The sequence below is a fragment of the Pogona vitticeps genome, chromosome 14 (assembly GCF_051106095.1).
Source record: "Pogona vitticeps strain Pit_001003342236 chromosome 14, PviZW2.1, whole genome shotgun sequence".
In the NCBI taxonomy this organism is placed as follows: Eukaryota; Metazoa; Chordata; class Lepidosauria; order Squamata; family Agamidae; genus Pogona; species Pogona vitticeps.
Genome location: NC_135796.1, coordinates 18,380,534 through 18,396,173, shown reverse-complemented (window position 1 = coordinate 18,396,173; position 15,640 = coordinate 18,380,534). Strand labels below are relative to the sequence as shown.

General features: G+C 46.8%; 1 protein-coding gene and 1 long non-coding RNA gene across 15 annotated transcripts in view; one reads left to right on the top strand and one right to left on the bottom strand.

Moving 5' to 3' along the window:
- Positions 1–15,640, bottom strand: part of CUX2 (cut like homeobox 2) — a 132,090-nt gene that overhangs the window by 47,504 nt on the left and 68,946 nt on the right. The window lies entirely within an intron of this gene.
- The window catches only part of LOC144584796 (uncharacterized), a 38,477-nt gene that overhangs the window by 668 nt on the left and 22,169 nt on the right, over positions 1–15,640 (top strand). The gene's annotated exons all lie outside the window — the stretch shown is intronic.

Sequence of the window (15,640 nt, the reverse complement as noted above, 5' to 3'; positions counted from 1 at the left end):
TTTAAGGTAATACAAAATGTAAGCATGTTTGCAACCGTGTTCATTTTCAAAACAACAACAACAACCAAGAGTCCTGTGGCCCCTTGAAGGCCAACAGCTTTTATTTGGCACAAGCTTTTCTGCCCTGCTTGCCACTTCTTCAGACGCCTGCGGCGTGGCGTCAACAGGGAAACATGGATGGATACATGGGGGGGGGAGGAAGGAGGAGAGAATTTGAACCGTCAGGGGAAAAAAATGCAAAACAAGTAAATAAATAAATAAAACCACCATGCAAGAAGGTCGAATCAGGTGAAACTTTCCACAGTTTCTCCCACGTTCCAAATGCACTGGCGCACAACGCCCACCGTCGCACACTTAGGGTGACCCTTTCCAGGCAGGGAGTGCCCTTCTTATGTGGGACGACCGGGCACCTGGCCCAAGGCCACCCAGGGCCGGCCCTCCTCCTAGGAGGCCCGGAGGGGGAATCAAAGTCCCGACCTCTGGCTCCGCAGCCAGGCACCTAAACCACTAAGCCATCTAGTCAGCACACGAAGGATTGTAGGCCAACATATTGACGAATAACATGGATGCGCTATTCTGCTCCAAAGAGCCCGAAGCCGGCTGCATGAGGTTTCCTGCTCCGTTCTTTGGCCTCAGAATGACCCCGCGGGGTAGGATTAGGCCAAGAGACAGGGACTGGCTCAAGGTGCCCTGAAGAACTGGTCCACTCATATGGGGAGCGGCAGGTTGGCGCAAGGGAAAGGATGCTTTAACCACTGGGCAACACAACATCACCTTCGCGGGAAACTAGGATGAGACGGGTCCCTTCCAGTATGACTGGCGGTGTCATGCTATATAAGCCATCAGTAGGTGTCCCGTCCTCTCCTCTGTTGGAGTCTGCAAGTTACTTTCTTTTTTTTTAAGTGGGTTTTTAATGCACGCAAAGGCAAGGCTCCATATTTCTGAGGGATGATCTGAACCATATCAGCTCTAATCCAATGATCTGTAACGCGATTACACCCAAACACAGAGAAAGGGGACTCTACCGGTAACGCAATCTTTCATCCAGCCAGCTGTAAAGGTTCGGGGAAGGAGGGGCTCACAGATAGATAAACAAAAGAGGAGATTTAATAAGCGGAAATAGTGGCAGGCAGGCAGGCGTGGAAGGGGAGGGGGAGAAGTGGAGGGCATCACACACACACACACAGACACACACACACAAACACACACACACACGCCACCCAGCTGAGATAGTTTTACATATTATTATTATTTTTGCAAGAGCTGGGGGGGCAAGTGGGGGGGGATGTATTGCCTCTAATTGCAATCAAGAACAGACATCTGAGGCAAGTGACAGGCTCAGCAAAAAAAAATAAAAATTGCTGCTGAGAGGGGCAAAATCTTTGTCTAAAAATAATCAGCCATTCTGCACGCTGCTGGGTGTTTTCCGCCCCCCTTCCTTCCCCACTTTCCCTCTCCTCCCCCTTTTTTTGCTATAATGGTAATCGATGCTGGAGGCTTTGAATTCCATCAATTTATAGATCTGCCCTAGCTCTCTGCCTGATGATTGTCTGCCGACTGGAATAAAGAAGGGATGAGGGAGAGGGGGAGAGAGAGAGAGAAAGGAAAGATGGGCCCCACTGGCTGATTAAGATAAGCTTAGATGCCTGCTATAAATTCTTTTATCAGTTTTTTAAATTCCCCACCAGCCCATGGATCACCCCCCCTCTACAGAGAGAGAGAAAGAGAGAGAGAGCCCCCAGAGATGTTTGCAGCAGTTAAAGATTAGCCCAAGCTTTTCTGAGACGCCAATTTTTTTTTTTTGAGGCTATTGATCGATAAATCAAATCAGAGCCCAAATCAATCGCCCAATCAGAAGCGTCTCGCCGATGCATTACGGCTGGCGCCTTCAAACCCGGCCTGGCCTTCTATGGCTTTCATCAAAACATCGGCTGGACTGGCACCCTGCCAGCTCCCCTCCTCTCTTTCGCCTAATAGACTCCACAGCTCAGGAGCTCCAAAGCCCGGACTCAGGAGCCATAAATTTCTCATCTAACAGCCGATCGAGAAACAAGGTGAACATCTGTTTTGCTGCAATGAAGCCCTCTGCGCCGCCCGGCGGGGCATTTCTGCCCCCCCGGGAGCCGCAGGGCGCCTTTGACAGCCCACCCCAAAGAAAGGTGCCAAACCTCCGTGCGCGCACCTCGGGTGGCCACCGACAGATCCTCAGAAAAGGAGAGGACAAAAGGGAACACCGGCCCGCACAGAATTGCATATGCTCATTTGCATGCGCCGATGCAAAACTAGAAAGCGCATGTAAGGTTTAAACGGAATTGCAATACATCTCACGGGAAGGGAGGGCTGCTCGTGACTGGGTCATCCGGTCACTGGTGGCCGAGTCTGTTGTCCAGGGGTTGCTACCTGGGAGAAAGAGAGCGCTTCGTCGCCTCTGACCTTTCTTGGGGTTAATTTGTCTTCCAATCAGTAAAAGTCTGGACATCCCTTCAAGCGCAGAACACCTTAAGAAGGTTGTCCTGAAAAAAGGACCCGTGGCCACTCTGTACACAGCTTCCACCAAAGGGAACATAGGTTACAGGTGCATGTATATCATATGTGGGTAAAAATGTCCTGGTATTAATATAGAAATGTTGCACCCTCTTCAATGCCAGCAGCTCTACTTGGCACTCTCTCTCTCTCTCTTTGCCTGCTTCCATCACTCTACCAGCATCACTCCCTCCCACTCCTGCCTGACTCTAACGGCAACAGAGGAAGAGAGAGGAAAAGAGAAAATCACAGCTCCAGCAGCCAGTCGATAGTAAAAGCCATCGTGGGACCCTGTAGTATGAAGGCAATTTTATGATACCCATTATGTTGCACTGTAACTTCATTAAAAGCTGTTTATCCCTCCTAAGCATTTCAAAGCACTTCCCCTCACCCGTAAAATGGGGACTGGATTAACGGGGAGGCTAAGCAGGCTGCAGAGCGAAGCCGGCTTGGAGGGGTAGAGGTGGGGGGGGGGAAGGTAGGCAGGTGGGCTCAGAATTTGGGTGGGAAAGGGAAAAGACCGAATTGGCCTTTGCCACCACCGCCTCGAGAGCGATGGTCCTGCTTCTCTCTCGCTCCCTGCATCCCCGGCACAGAGGAGTGTATGGGGATAGCCAGATCTTTTTTTTTAACCCCGCCTTTCTCCTCAAAAGGACCCAAGGCCGTTTCACCACCGCCTTGCAGGGTTAGGAAATAGAAAATGGGGAAGGGGACTGGGATGGAGTACTTTGGAATAGGCCATGGCTGGCTGGCTGATGGGCCAGAAGCACTTCCGCTGTAACATTTTGTGGCAGCGTCCTCGTGGCCTTTTCAGAGAGCCACGGGGTGGCCACCGGCGGCTTTTGTGGCCACCGCTTACACGGCGCGAAACGACCCTCCTTTTCAGGCGGCAGCCGTCTCTTCTCTCTGGGGACTGGGGGGTCTGGTGCCCCCCTTTCGAAGGCAGGATCGCTAGACGGGCGTTTGTTCCAAATGCAGTCGTCAAGGATGCCCTCCCTTTTGACCCAGCCTCCTCCCAGGACTCAGTCTTAAAAGCTCAATGGAGGAGTGGCCTCTGCAGGCACAAGTTTGACCAGTTTAATTCCAGCATGTCCAGTAAGAAAGGATTGCATTCCAGAGGATAGAAAAGGCAGTTTCCTCGGCTTGAGACCCCGGACACTGCGCTCAATACAGGCCATGCCTGACCTATTCATATATTCAGGCTGGGTTGAGGGAGCCGTGCTCAGGAGACGGCAGACCAACCACATCAACCACAGAAGCCCACGCCTGTATTTTAAATCCAATTATAAAGATACCAGAACATGACAGAGAGAGAGACTAGATCTCCAAAACGAGGAAAAATGATTTAAGTAAATCAGAGATGGTACAAAAGGTCGTATTTTTACTGTACATGCTGAAACAGTGAAAGTAACCACAACAGATGAGGGCATACAAAGACAGACAGACAGACAGACAGACAGACAGACAGACAGACAGACAGACAGACACACACACACACACACACACACTTTCCAGACAGAATAGGGAGAATGTGGGTTTCAGCCTTTTTTTTCTTTTTCTTTTTTGCTCCATAATAAATACCCCTTTATTACAGCTTTGATATATCATTCCCCTAATGACTTTTAAGGACAACCCAATAAAGTTGCCACGGCATAAGGGAAGAAACCAACAAATGCTTAATATTCAATAAATGTGTCAATTTTACATAGAGAGGCAAATGGGCTTTTATTGAAGAATTGGTAAATTTCCTTGGAGAAAAGTAAGTGCGTTTCAGCCTTCAAGGGGTCTCCAGTGAATGGAAATGGAATGTGATTTGTGATAAAACTCAGCTGCTCCATAAAAGACGTTAAATAAATGTTGCTGTTTCACTTGGGATATACAGAATTGATTGCATTATAGACCTGTTCTAAGATGCAGAATTCTCCCGCAAGGTATCTCGCTGGTTTCTCTGCTTTTTTTTTTGTTAACATTTTTTTTTATGCCAGAGAGCAGAGACGATTTAGATTACATCTTAACTCGCTGGCTAATAGCGGGCAAGAATTTGCTGGGGGAAGATGAGGGGGAGGGTTTAACTGTTTCTTCCTTCGACTTATTCTTTCTTCTTTTAGAATCTACCAAATAGCCAGTAGCTTATTTAAGATTGGAGGGTGGGGGGGGGAAAACAGGTCAGACAAAGAGGGGAGACCGGATCCTTCACTGGCAAAGCAAAAGCCTCCATCTACAGAGTCAGAATGTGGGTAACAGTTGTAGGAAACAGGGTGTATAAATGCATAAAATTAGAAATGTATAAAATTATCCACGGTGTCGAGTTCTAATTTGCCGTTGGGCTAGAATTCCCATGATTCTTCACCACTGTCTAGGCCAAGCCAGGATTCAGCATTCCTTTTCTCCAGATCAGGATCCTTGGGCCCTGGGAGCAAGTACAGGGTCTCTAGGGTTCCCTCGACTAGAGGATGATAATTCCTTCCCCACAAGAGGCAGAAAAGAGCCCTGGCTCCAGACGATGACTCATATTGTCACTACGGATTGTATTTTGTGGACTACAAAACCCAAAATCCTCCATCCTGGGAGTTCTACCAGAAAGAGGCCTAAACGGGAAGGCGTTGTAGCCTAGCTAGACCGAGCTCCACTGCCTTTCCTGTTCAGGGAGAAAGCTCCCAACTGGCACTGGGGCAGGAACAGGAAGCGCAGTGGAGCTAGGTTGAGTTACGCCACAAAACCTTCCAGAGGAGGCCTTCCTCCAGGTTTCTGTACGCTGTCTTTCTGTCAGGGAGAACTCTTGGGATGGAGAATTAACGAATTCGTAGTCCAAAACAGCAAAATACCCCACCCCTAATTGCTATATCATATTCTCCATATAAACTGATTCGATGGCTCTAGAATTAAATACCGGGCAGAGCCGAGGTCCTCCAGGTTGTGTGAGGACTCCCAGCTGTGAGCAGAAAACAAGGGCACGAGTGGCCACTTCCTTCCAGCGATATCTCCTAAGACTTCGACCATCCTCCAAGCAACCTCTCTCTCCTCATTCTCAGATCTGAAACGTCCTTTACAGACAGTGCCAGAAGCCCATCCACTAAGGAGATCAGGTGACGGTGTAAGTTCTCCTGGGCCTTCATTTCCCCCTTTCCACCATACCTTCCTGGGGGCCACCGTGGAGTAACAGTGACTCCAGTTCTGTGAGCTTAAAGGAACTATCCAAGGTGCTTAAACTATGCCTGGGCAATACGGTTCAAAACCCTGGGTACCTCCTAGAGGGTTCTGACTAAAATCCAGAGTACTTTCAGTACCCTACTCCTCCTCCAATTGGAGAACCAACTTCCACTGGTCTCAGGCAGCTGAATTGCTTATCACCGTTTAAACCACAGCTTCAACATCCAAGAGGTTCACAGGTATTAAGGCAATACTCGTACAACCACCCAGGCAAGCAGAGACTGATTTGGGACTCCTGGAGGCATCCAATTGTTCCCAGGTGCTTGCTAACAACAACAAGGCTGAGGAAGCATAAATGAAATCTAGCCCAGGCATACAAACAGAGCCATCTTAATATAAGAAAATGGGGAGGGAGGGAGGGAGGGAGAAACACCACCCCAGTGCTCTAATTGTGTTGCTCCAGTTTCTCCTCGAATCAATCACATCCTGGGGTTGTCTCAGCCAAAATCGCCGGCTTTGCCAAGAACCAGCATGGTGTTAAAAGAGTCCTAACAGCTCTTCTCCAGCAAATAGAGGGGTCGTTCCTACAAGCCTGCTGAGATTTTAAACAAACCTAAACTCTCGTAATTGCTGGATGCTTATTTTATCTTCGGTTCTGGTTCACCTTGGGCACCTCTTCCTGACAGAAATTGGTATTTTCCACTTAGGTTTACGGTGGGGCTCCTCCCCCCTCCAAAGATGTGCATACATGACCAAGTGCTTGTACAAAAATTTACATCGGCTCTAGAAAACCAGTGATTGGAAAGGTTGCTTTGGGAAACTAAAGCTTCCTGAATCCCCAAGTTAGCACATTTATATCATCTTCATCATTTTAGGACTGCAGAGCAGGGGAATCAAACTCCCAAACTCTGGCTCCACAGCCAGATGCCTTAAACCACTGAGCTAAGTTTTGTTTTAAGGAAGTCTCTCCTTCAAGTCTTTCCAACCGTTTCTCTGTAACAGCAACGAGCACTAGAACCATGTTCTTTACTATTTTAAAAATTCATCAGAAAAGGTGTATGTTCTGTGCTAGAAAGCCAAAGGAGAGCCACAAATGTTTGAAACAATGAAAAGGAAGGGAAAATTTCCCCCCTCTCTGGTTTTCAAATTCTTCCCAATGCTCTTTTCCCCTACAACTTCAAGCAAAGACCGCTTGTCCAACTATAGAGCGTTATCTCCCCACCCCAAATCTGTGTTTTCCAGACCTGCTACACTAAAACCCAGAAGCCCAGAGCCAGTCCAGACACCTGGGAATTGTAGTCCAACACCCCTAGGTACAAGGCACTGATTGAGAGAGACAGCTCTAACTATTCGAAAGAGAAGTATATGCAAGCGCTCTCACACAAAGTCCTTAATGGACTGCAGGCAACTTTACTTGGGGAGGCCCAGCGTTACACAACGTCCTTTGCTCAATGCTTATTTACCGCTTTTGTCTTTTGAGTCCCAGCTGAACGGAACGGGGAAAAGTGACGACCCATCTCTGCAGGAGACCCATCATGTCACATTAGTAAGTTGGCTTCTTATTAGCCATTTCCCATCCTATTGAATTAATATTTGTTTCCACTGATACAATGCTGGAGTCTTATCAGATTAGCGACTTTCGGATCACATTAATGCCAACAAATACGAATACGATACAGGACTAATATGACGTGCCCTGACAGAGGATGGCTAATGCAAGGTGACTCGTGCTCTGCCACCGCCAGTCACAAGTCACCGAGAAGCCTAAGCGGGCGAAGGTCGTACCTTGTTAAAAATATGTACACTCCATCACAAGAAAGGGAGGTGAACACACTTGTCTCGCAGGCCGAGAGGGCCCTGCTCACACGGAGGCTTGTCCTGAACAGGTTTCGCAACTCTCGTCCAATGGGGATCGCAAAGCCATTGATTTCTGTGCAACGATCACCGTTTAAAAAAAAGTGTAAACCAGCTATTCTAAAAAGTATGGAAGCATGCCATTCGTTTCCTTTCAAAGTTACTTCATTCATTAGTTACATGGGTGAGCTCCACCTTGTATTTTCCAGTGAGCTCAAGGTGGCACACACAGCTCTCCTCCTTCCTCCTTGGTCCTCATAACACCCCTGGAGGGTTGTGTTGGATGAGAATGACAGGCCCAAGGTCACCCAGAGGATTTCTTGCTTCCCTGGAGACTTGAACGTGGGTCTCCCAATAAGCAAAATAACAGACCATACCAGTTCTCTGTGAATATGTCCTTAACTTTTTGGGGTGCCTTGCCCACAAAACACTGAAACCAGCTGGGCAGAAGCCTCAGAATCCCACTGGAAAATTCTGAAAGTTTGGGTCCAAAAAAGGGAACTTTCCAACGCTCTGTAACAAACAAGAGATTGTGGGAGTCAGAGACCAAAACACTGGGAGGGCACTGGCTTTCCTAAGTCCTGCACTCACTGCACAGTTCATTTGGACTACATTTTATTGATATTATTTCTAAATACACAACCCTCACTATCTGGTGCAGATTTGTCCACTCTTTAAGTCTTCTTTGTGGATGCTAGATTTCCTCTTTTTTGGGGGGTGGATGGGGAGACATATACAAGGCAGAAGGAGCACCCAACTTCCAATGCGCTCTCTGGTCTGGGAGTTTGCATGCTTCGCGGAAACACAGAAGGAATGTGTAGCCATGCGTTTATTGCACGGTTACAAAGCTAAGGGATACCACCCCGCTAATTTGTTTTCTGTTCTCAGAAAAGAGAGAGAGAAAAGATTTAAAACATGTCAACGCTACTGAATTAGGATTTTACATCGAATTAATATTTGTGTTCTCTAATATGATACAAAAACGTAATCACTTTAGCTACGTTGAAGCCACATTAAGGCTGTGTAATGGAGGAACGCAGCACTGTCTGGAGTGGCATAGCGCTACTACTCATAAATGGAAAAACGCAACAACGAGTGGATGCTGAAACACCTCTACCCAAAGCTAATGCTCAAAGCAGGATAAGCCTGTTGCTGGCGACTAGCCAGGAAGGCCATACGGCACCGTCAAGAGCAGAGGCAGTATGCCAAACCAGAGTGGTTGGGCGCCACAGAGTTCATGCCCAGAAAGACTTGTAGACTTCCCAGAAGAAACAGGTTGCCCACTGTGTCGAGAGAATGGTGTGCCAGATGGATTTTACACCTGAGCGAGCTCATCTCTTATTTTCTTAAACCAAAGAAACTGATCTTGCAGGGAAGATATTCCCATTGAAAACACCACCATCAGCTGGATTTAACCATAACAGGAAAGTTTTCAGCCTCCAAAAGGAACCATAATGAGAACTTCAGCTACCTCAGAATACTATGCAACCTTTCATTAATCCCGTATACCATCTAAATTTAACTTCTGGATCAGCTGATGTACAGAAGGTCATGTTTTCTTGCATTCCTGCTCTCAGTCAAGCCAGAAGCCTGTGCCTTCAGAAGCGAAAATGGGCAGTTCAGTGGCCCGGATCTCAGCTAAGCTTCTGCTCAGCACGGGACGGTGCACTTCCATTAGTTGTGCACTCCAGCCAGCTATAAACGGACATTTCAGCACCTTTTCTCTTTGCTGAGCCTACCTTGAACATCTTGTAGCTACAGAGACACATTCCTTGGCCAGCACACAAGGCTGGACTTTTGTACCAGGCTTCTGGACTTTTGTACCTTCCTTGATCCCCTAATTTTTCAACCATGATGCCCAGCAAATAGTTCTGAAAAAAACTCAACTGAAACACCCCCTTTGCCTTGCAAGTTATGATTTATTTCATTAAAACACACACACACACACACACACACACACAAACACACACACAAGACACAGACTGAACCAGGCAGCTAATGGCACAAAACTGTTGTCTCAAGAGCAAACAGAAAAAAGGAGATGTCACATCTACTCACAATGCATCTAAAACTTCACAAAAAGCCCCATTCTCTCTCTCTCTCTCTCTCTCGTGTTGCGGCACCACTCGAAGTTCGGCACTGATTCTGGCAGAGCATCCATGGCTCCCCTCCTCTCTGCCTTTCCTCACAACAACCCTGTGAGGCAAGGATAGGCAAACCAGGACCGGTCGCAGCTCAGCCGGTTCTTTTCATGCCTGAATTGAGATTTCAATCTGGGTCTTCCAAGCTCTTGTTCGACCACACACACACACACATACACTATACGTAAAAATGAATGTGTTTGGAAATAGTCCAAGAAAACGGTGCAAGTCAAAATGGGAAGAAGTGACAACCCAGTCCAATCCACTGGCACAGAGGCAGTGGGTGCAGTTTTGCTAAGCAGAAAGTGAAGGATCTCCGAGTAGCCTCAACTGGACGCACGGCGAAAACTGACTGATTCCCAGGCTTCTATTCCACATCTGAACGTTAGTTTGTTTTCCTCTCTCTCTCTCTCCATTTCCCCAGAAGCTCAAGTTCTCGAGGGAAACCATTTCACATGGCGGATGGATGGAGCGCATTTACGTGGCAGGGAATTGATGGAGACTGGCATGTGGAGAGGGGGGGGAATAAAGAGGGAGGCCGAATTCCTTCACAGACTGAGAGAAGTGGAAACAGAAGAAAAAGATTCCCTCTGCGCGGAGAATGAATAATGCCCCACTTCATTCAGGATGAAAAAGACCCCTTAAGCCGAAAATTGCAGCCTCGCCGTAGAAACCTAATGGTTTCCTATCCACCTGCCGAATTCTCAATCCACACACCGTAATACACTTTCTTTTCTCTCCATTTATCTATTAATACGGGAGGCCTTGATGGGTCAGGTGCTGCTTTCCCACTATTCTTTCCTATCTGTTCTACTCATCCTTCCATTTCCAAGCACTAAAGAACATGGTTTGGGGGGGGGCAAGGAGACTGTGCCCCTGGGGCAGCAATTTGGCCTTCGGGGGCCCGCTGGTTGCTATGGTGATGGTAGCGGATGCTGGGATGCTGCGGAGTGTCAGGCCTAGCCTGTCAAGTCAACGGCCAGCGGAGATTCTGCTTCCAGAGGGTCTGATTGGCTGTCCGGATCTCCTGTTTTGATTGGACGAACACCAGTATATAAATGGGTTTCTTCCCTTGCCTCCCCTTCTCAGGGCATGAGACTCTCGTTTTGCCCACAAATAACTCAGGCAGTCTGAATAGCAGTAGTAGTAGCAGCAGTAATAGTAGTAGTAGTGATACTTCTCGAGTTGCCTATAAATCTGTGAAGGCTTATCTGTGCTCCTCAAGGTGGATCCGTTATGAGTTAAGAGGCATCAATGAGACCAAAGCAAGTATCCATATCTGTACCTGGATGTTGGGATGTGAGGGGCATCTTCTCCAGGTCTGGACACCAGGAGTGAGTGCCACATGGAGAACGGACACATGACTCATAGCAAAAAAAAGTGGCCTGGCCCATCAAAAGGTGCCATGCTACCTGCCAACTGCAGCGGCCAAGTCCCTCTGCAGAGATTAAGGAAGTTACTTTTCTGGACTATGAGAGTGTCTCGCAACGTAATTACACCAGCTCATTTGATGCCAATTTCACTGTCAATCCTGGGATCTGTAGTTTGGTGGGATGCTCAGAATTCATTGCTGTAATTCGGGCGAGAGAGGAAAAGCTGTTTAGCAAAGAACTCGTATAGGTCCCGCACCAAGCTACAAACCCTAGGGTTCCTGAAGATAAAGCCACACCAGTGGAAGTAGAATCAAACTTGCTGTAACGGCACTGCGCAGACGTATTCTACAACTCCGAGAATCCAATCTCGTAGGACGATTATAAGGTGATATCCCAGTGCTACGAATTACTGTTATAACATAGCTTTAAAAAAAAAACACAATAATGCTCGTATTCACCTCCCATTTCAAAGGCTTGCCGAATCTATTTTTAAAAATCATGGCCAATTACACCCCTGGTTTGATTTCTACCCATCTAATGGCAACTTGGAAGTAGGAGAAAGCAAAGCAGAAATGGTCTGTTGGTATATACAATTTGCACACCCACCTCTTCCAGCAAAATCTCCTTCCTTGTATAATAAGGATCCAAAGTGAATCCTTAATCCCTAACCCCACTTGAAGATACAGGCCAGTCATGTCTGAGATGGCCGGAACCTGAGAAAAATTCCGAATTTGTTCTGCCACCGCCGTATATCACTTTGAGATATATACCATATTAGCCAAAAGAACTGAATTATATTGCATTCATGATGCAATTAAACACTTCACTAGGAATCAATGTAAAACCGATGAGGCCTGAAAGTACTGCATATGGCTGAGAACATTATAAAACATTACCTTCCCTCAAATCCTTTTCAGTAGCAATTTAAATCTTCTTACAGTTACCGCTGCCAATGGTAAACCATCTACTGATTCATAACAGTGCATGGGAACGGATGAATTTGAAAAAAAAAATTATTCAACTACTAAATTACCCATGAAACCAGAATAGCTGACAGTAGTAATCTGAATTATTATTAGGCTCGGCAAGTCGGCGACATTAGCCAATTTAAAACCACGGCTCATGGGTAGAAGCCAGTTAATACAGGCAGGGTGTTAAATGACGACCATAGTTCTCCATTTTATTGCTGCTTATGTTTAAAAGGTCAAGAGATAAAAATTACAGATGACTGCAAACACAAGAAAGGTGTTTATCTTTTTCCTTCCTCTCTGCCACCCTGATCCGTCTTCCCCATTGTGCCCCTTCTCAAACCAACCCTAACCCTTTTCAGGTCAACCAGGGACTTAGGAAACGTAAAATAAAATCACAGTGTCTTTCAAAAAACAAGCAATATGTGGCTCTGTGCTGACTTTTCAATATACCCTAAAGGGCATAATTGTTTCCTACTGTTGTTTGTTGCCTCTCCTGGAATGTTTATGCCATAAGGCATGCAAAGCTTAGAAAAACCCAAAACAGGAGCGTGTGACATCTTGATTGGGCATCCTGATTTTTCATTAAAACTATTATAACCATATCAATACAAGACCAGTCCCCCAGCCTTACTGTGGATTATCAGAAAGTTCCCCAGTGCTTCCCTCCTCCTGAGGGAACTTTCCATTTAATTCCTAATATTATTCTACTGACCAGGCCCACTATCACGAAACTCCTTTCTCAAAGATGGCTTTGACCGCAGAGAAGAGAGAAATTCAAGCTCATTTCTAACAGCCCTTTGTCATCATCTGCGTTTCGTTTTCCTATACCTCAAAAACCCAAGCATCTCTCTTCTGGAACAATGGATGAAAGTCAGAGGAACCATCCTATCGCCATAAATAATAGTACGGGAAAGCAGCAGAGAGCCTCATCACATTAATATAATGAGGAATGAACAATAAACTGATAGTCAATCAAGGTACCATAAATTCGTGAGTTTTATGAAGCTGTCTGAGATGGCTGGTATTTTTCTCTCGCTCCAGACCAATGCCATTTGAGACTCAACAGGGCTTCATTTATTTCAGCCTCTGACTGTATATGTTTCCTGTGACTGTGGTTAGAAATACGTACTACATTAATTCACTCTCCTACCTATAATTCCACTGTTGAGACGCTACATTTAGCCAAACCAGTGGGCTGTATTAATGGCCACAAACGGAAATAAACACTGAGCAATGCAAACGTAACATAGAATAGGATAAAATAAAATACGAACGATTCTGCTTGGGGCATACAGGGAGTCGGGGACTTGCACCCCCCCCCCCAAAAAAGAACATTTTAAAACTTTGGAGTTCACTGCTCAGAAGCACAGCGAGCCTAGTTATCAGCCATAGCCCATGCCACTCCCTGCCACTGTCTTTTCCCTAAACAGGGGAAACTCAGAAAGCTGGGTACAGGACAAGAGACTGCTTCATCACTATTCAATGGTTTAGCCACCTGGCTGCAGAGCCAGAGGTTGGGAGTTCGAATTCTCCGCTGTGCCTCCTTGAAGGGGGCTGGACTGGATGATCCGTAGGGTCCCTTCCACTTCTGCAGTTCTAAGATGATGATGATGTAAGCGGCGGTATTTCGGATAACTACTCCTGCATGAGTCAAGAGCTCCCCTGTGCAGTTAGTTAGCCACAAAGAGTAGCTAGTTTATTTTTTGACTTTCCGCCGCAATACCATCACAAGCACAACAGATCTCATCTGATTCCAGAAGCTAAGCAGAGTCGGCCTTGGTTGGAAATTGGATGGGAGGCTGTAAGCGGCCCCCAAGCAGGCCTAGGGAGGAATCCCACTCAATCCACCTGGTGTGCTCTTGGGGAGAAAGGCTGGGTATAACTATTTTAGATAAATAATAATAAATGAAGTCAACCTGGAGAGCCATGGCTGCCAGTCAGAGGGGCCCATACTGAGCTAGACAGATTATGGCTCCCACTCAGTTACAAATTTTTATATGTGAGTGATGCCCAAACCCTTTCAATTCTCACTTGCAAAGAAGGAGAAGTTATCTGAGGTGCTTCTCTCCTTTTATCCTCCCCACTTCTGATCCCTTGGTGCTATTTCCCCCCCCCCCTTCCCATTCTTGCTGCTCCTGCTCCATGTTGTAGGATAGTAGTCGGGAAAGTTGGCTTTCCTTATTATTTTAACGATCTGAGAACAGCGACAGTGGGGTCCTGAGATGGATCCCGAAGACTGAAGAGAGGCTGGTAAGGGTAAAAAAAAAAAGGTTTTGCCACACTTCACGAAACGCTCGGTCCCTCCCCTCTGGGCATGCAAAGAAAGGAGCACTGGTGTGAGATAGGAGGAGCAGCGCAGGATGCAGTCCAGACTGCAATGCATTTGGCTTCCTTGTTCTGGAACAGCGGGCATTAAAACTCTAGAAACGCTCCATATACACCTCTCCGTGAGGGGGCACAAACTATTTTCACTCATCATTAAAAAGCAGCATGATTGGCTTACTAAAGCTGTAGAGAAGAGAGAGAGAGAGAGAGGCAGGCATTGTCTCTTTAACTGAACATAACAGTGCATCATCCTCTCCCGTCCTCTCCTCGGTTTTATTAGCAAAGCAGTCCAATGTTTATACTGGTGGGTATTACATTTGCCACAACAATTACGGTATGACAAATGGCGCATCAATGTAATCCATCAACTGGGGTCCGACAGGAATCCTTTCGACGGGGGCTGCCATTAATTCTAAGGCTCCAATCTCAGGGGTCCCATGTCTCAGTAACCATGGCGACGGCGGAGACGCCAAGTCAAAACGGCATCCCGCCATGAAAGATGGGCACCTTATTGGCTCCCTGGAACTTAACCTTTTGACACCCTGCCCAGTCCCTTTGCTCGCAGGGAGGAAGAGACGAGACACGGGGTTGGGGCTGTAAATATGCCGGGTGTGTGTGTGTGTGTTTCCAGCCACCACACGCCTCTGCTCCTCCAGACCCATTTGCCACGGGAAGACGGCGTTGAAACCACGCCGTACGTGTGGGGCCGGGGTGCGGGGAAGCTGAAGCAGGTCTTGGGGACTGGACGTCAGCCTTTGCCATGCCTAAAAAAATAAAATAATAATACACAGGCAGACATGTGCCCCCCTTTCTCTGCTTTTGTTAGATTTCAACCTGGGAACCACAAGGGCGACCATCTGCCTGTCTGTCTGTCTGCCTATCCATCTCTTTCTTCATCTGTGTTTGTGTTCGTCTGGACAAGCATACCAGGCAAAAACCCAAAGAAAAAAAACAAGACAAAAACATGTGGCGCCTTAAAGACATATTATTATATTTTAATGTGAGCTTCCGTGGATCATGTCCACTTCTTCAGACATATGGGGGGGAAAATGTTGTCTATGGTGGTGACCTATTGGTACAGTTTGGACAGTTTACTAGTTAAAGCAAGAGAATATAATTTAATAATGCCTAATATCTTAAAAAGAAAAAAAAACCAGGGGCGAGGAAAGGAGAAAGGGACATAGAAAGAGGAGGAAAATCAGCAAATGTAGATGTGGTGGGAGAGCAGCCCAATGTTGGGGCACCAGATGTTCTTGGGCTGCAACTTCCAGATGCCTTCACCGCTAATTAATAATATAATTAA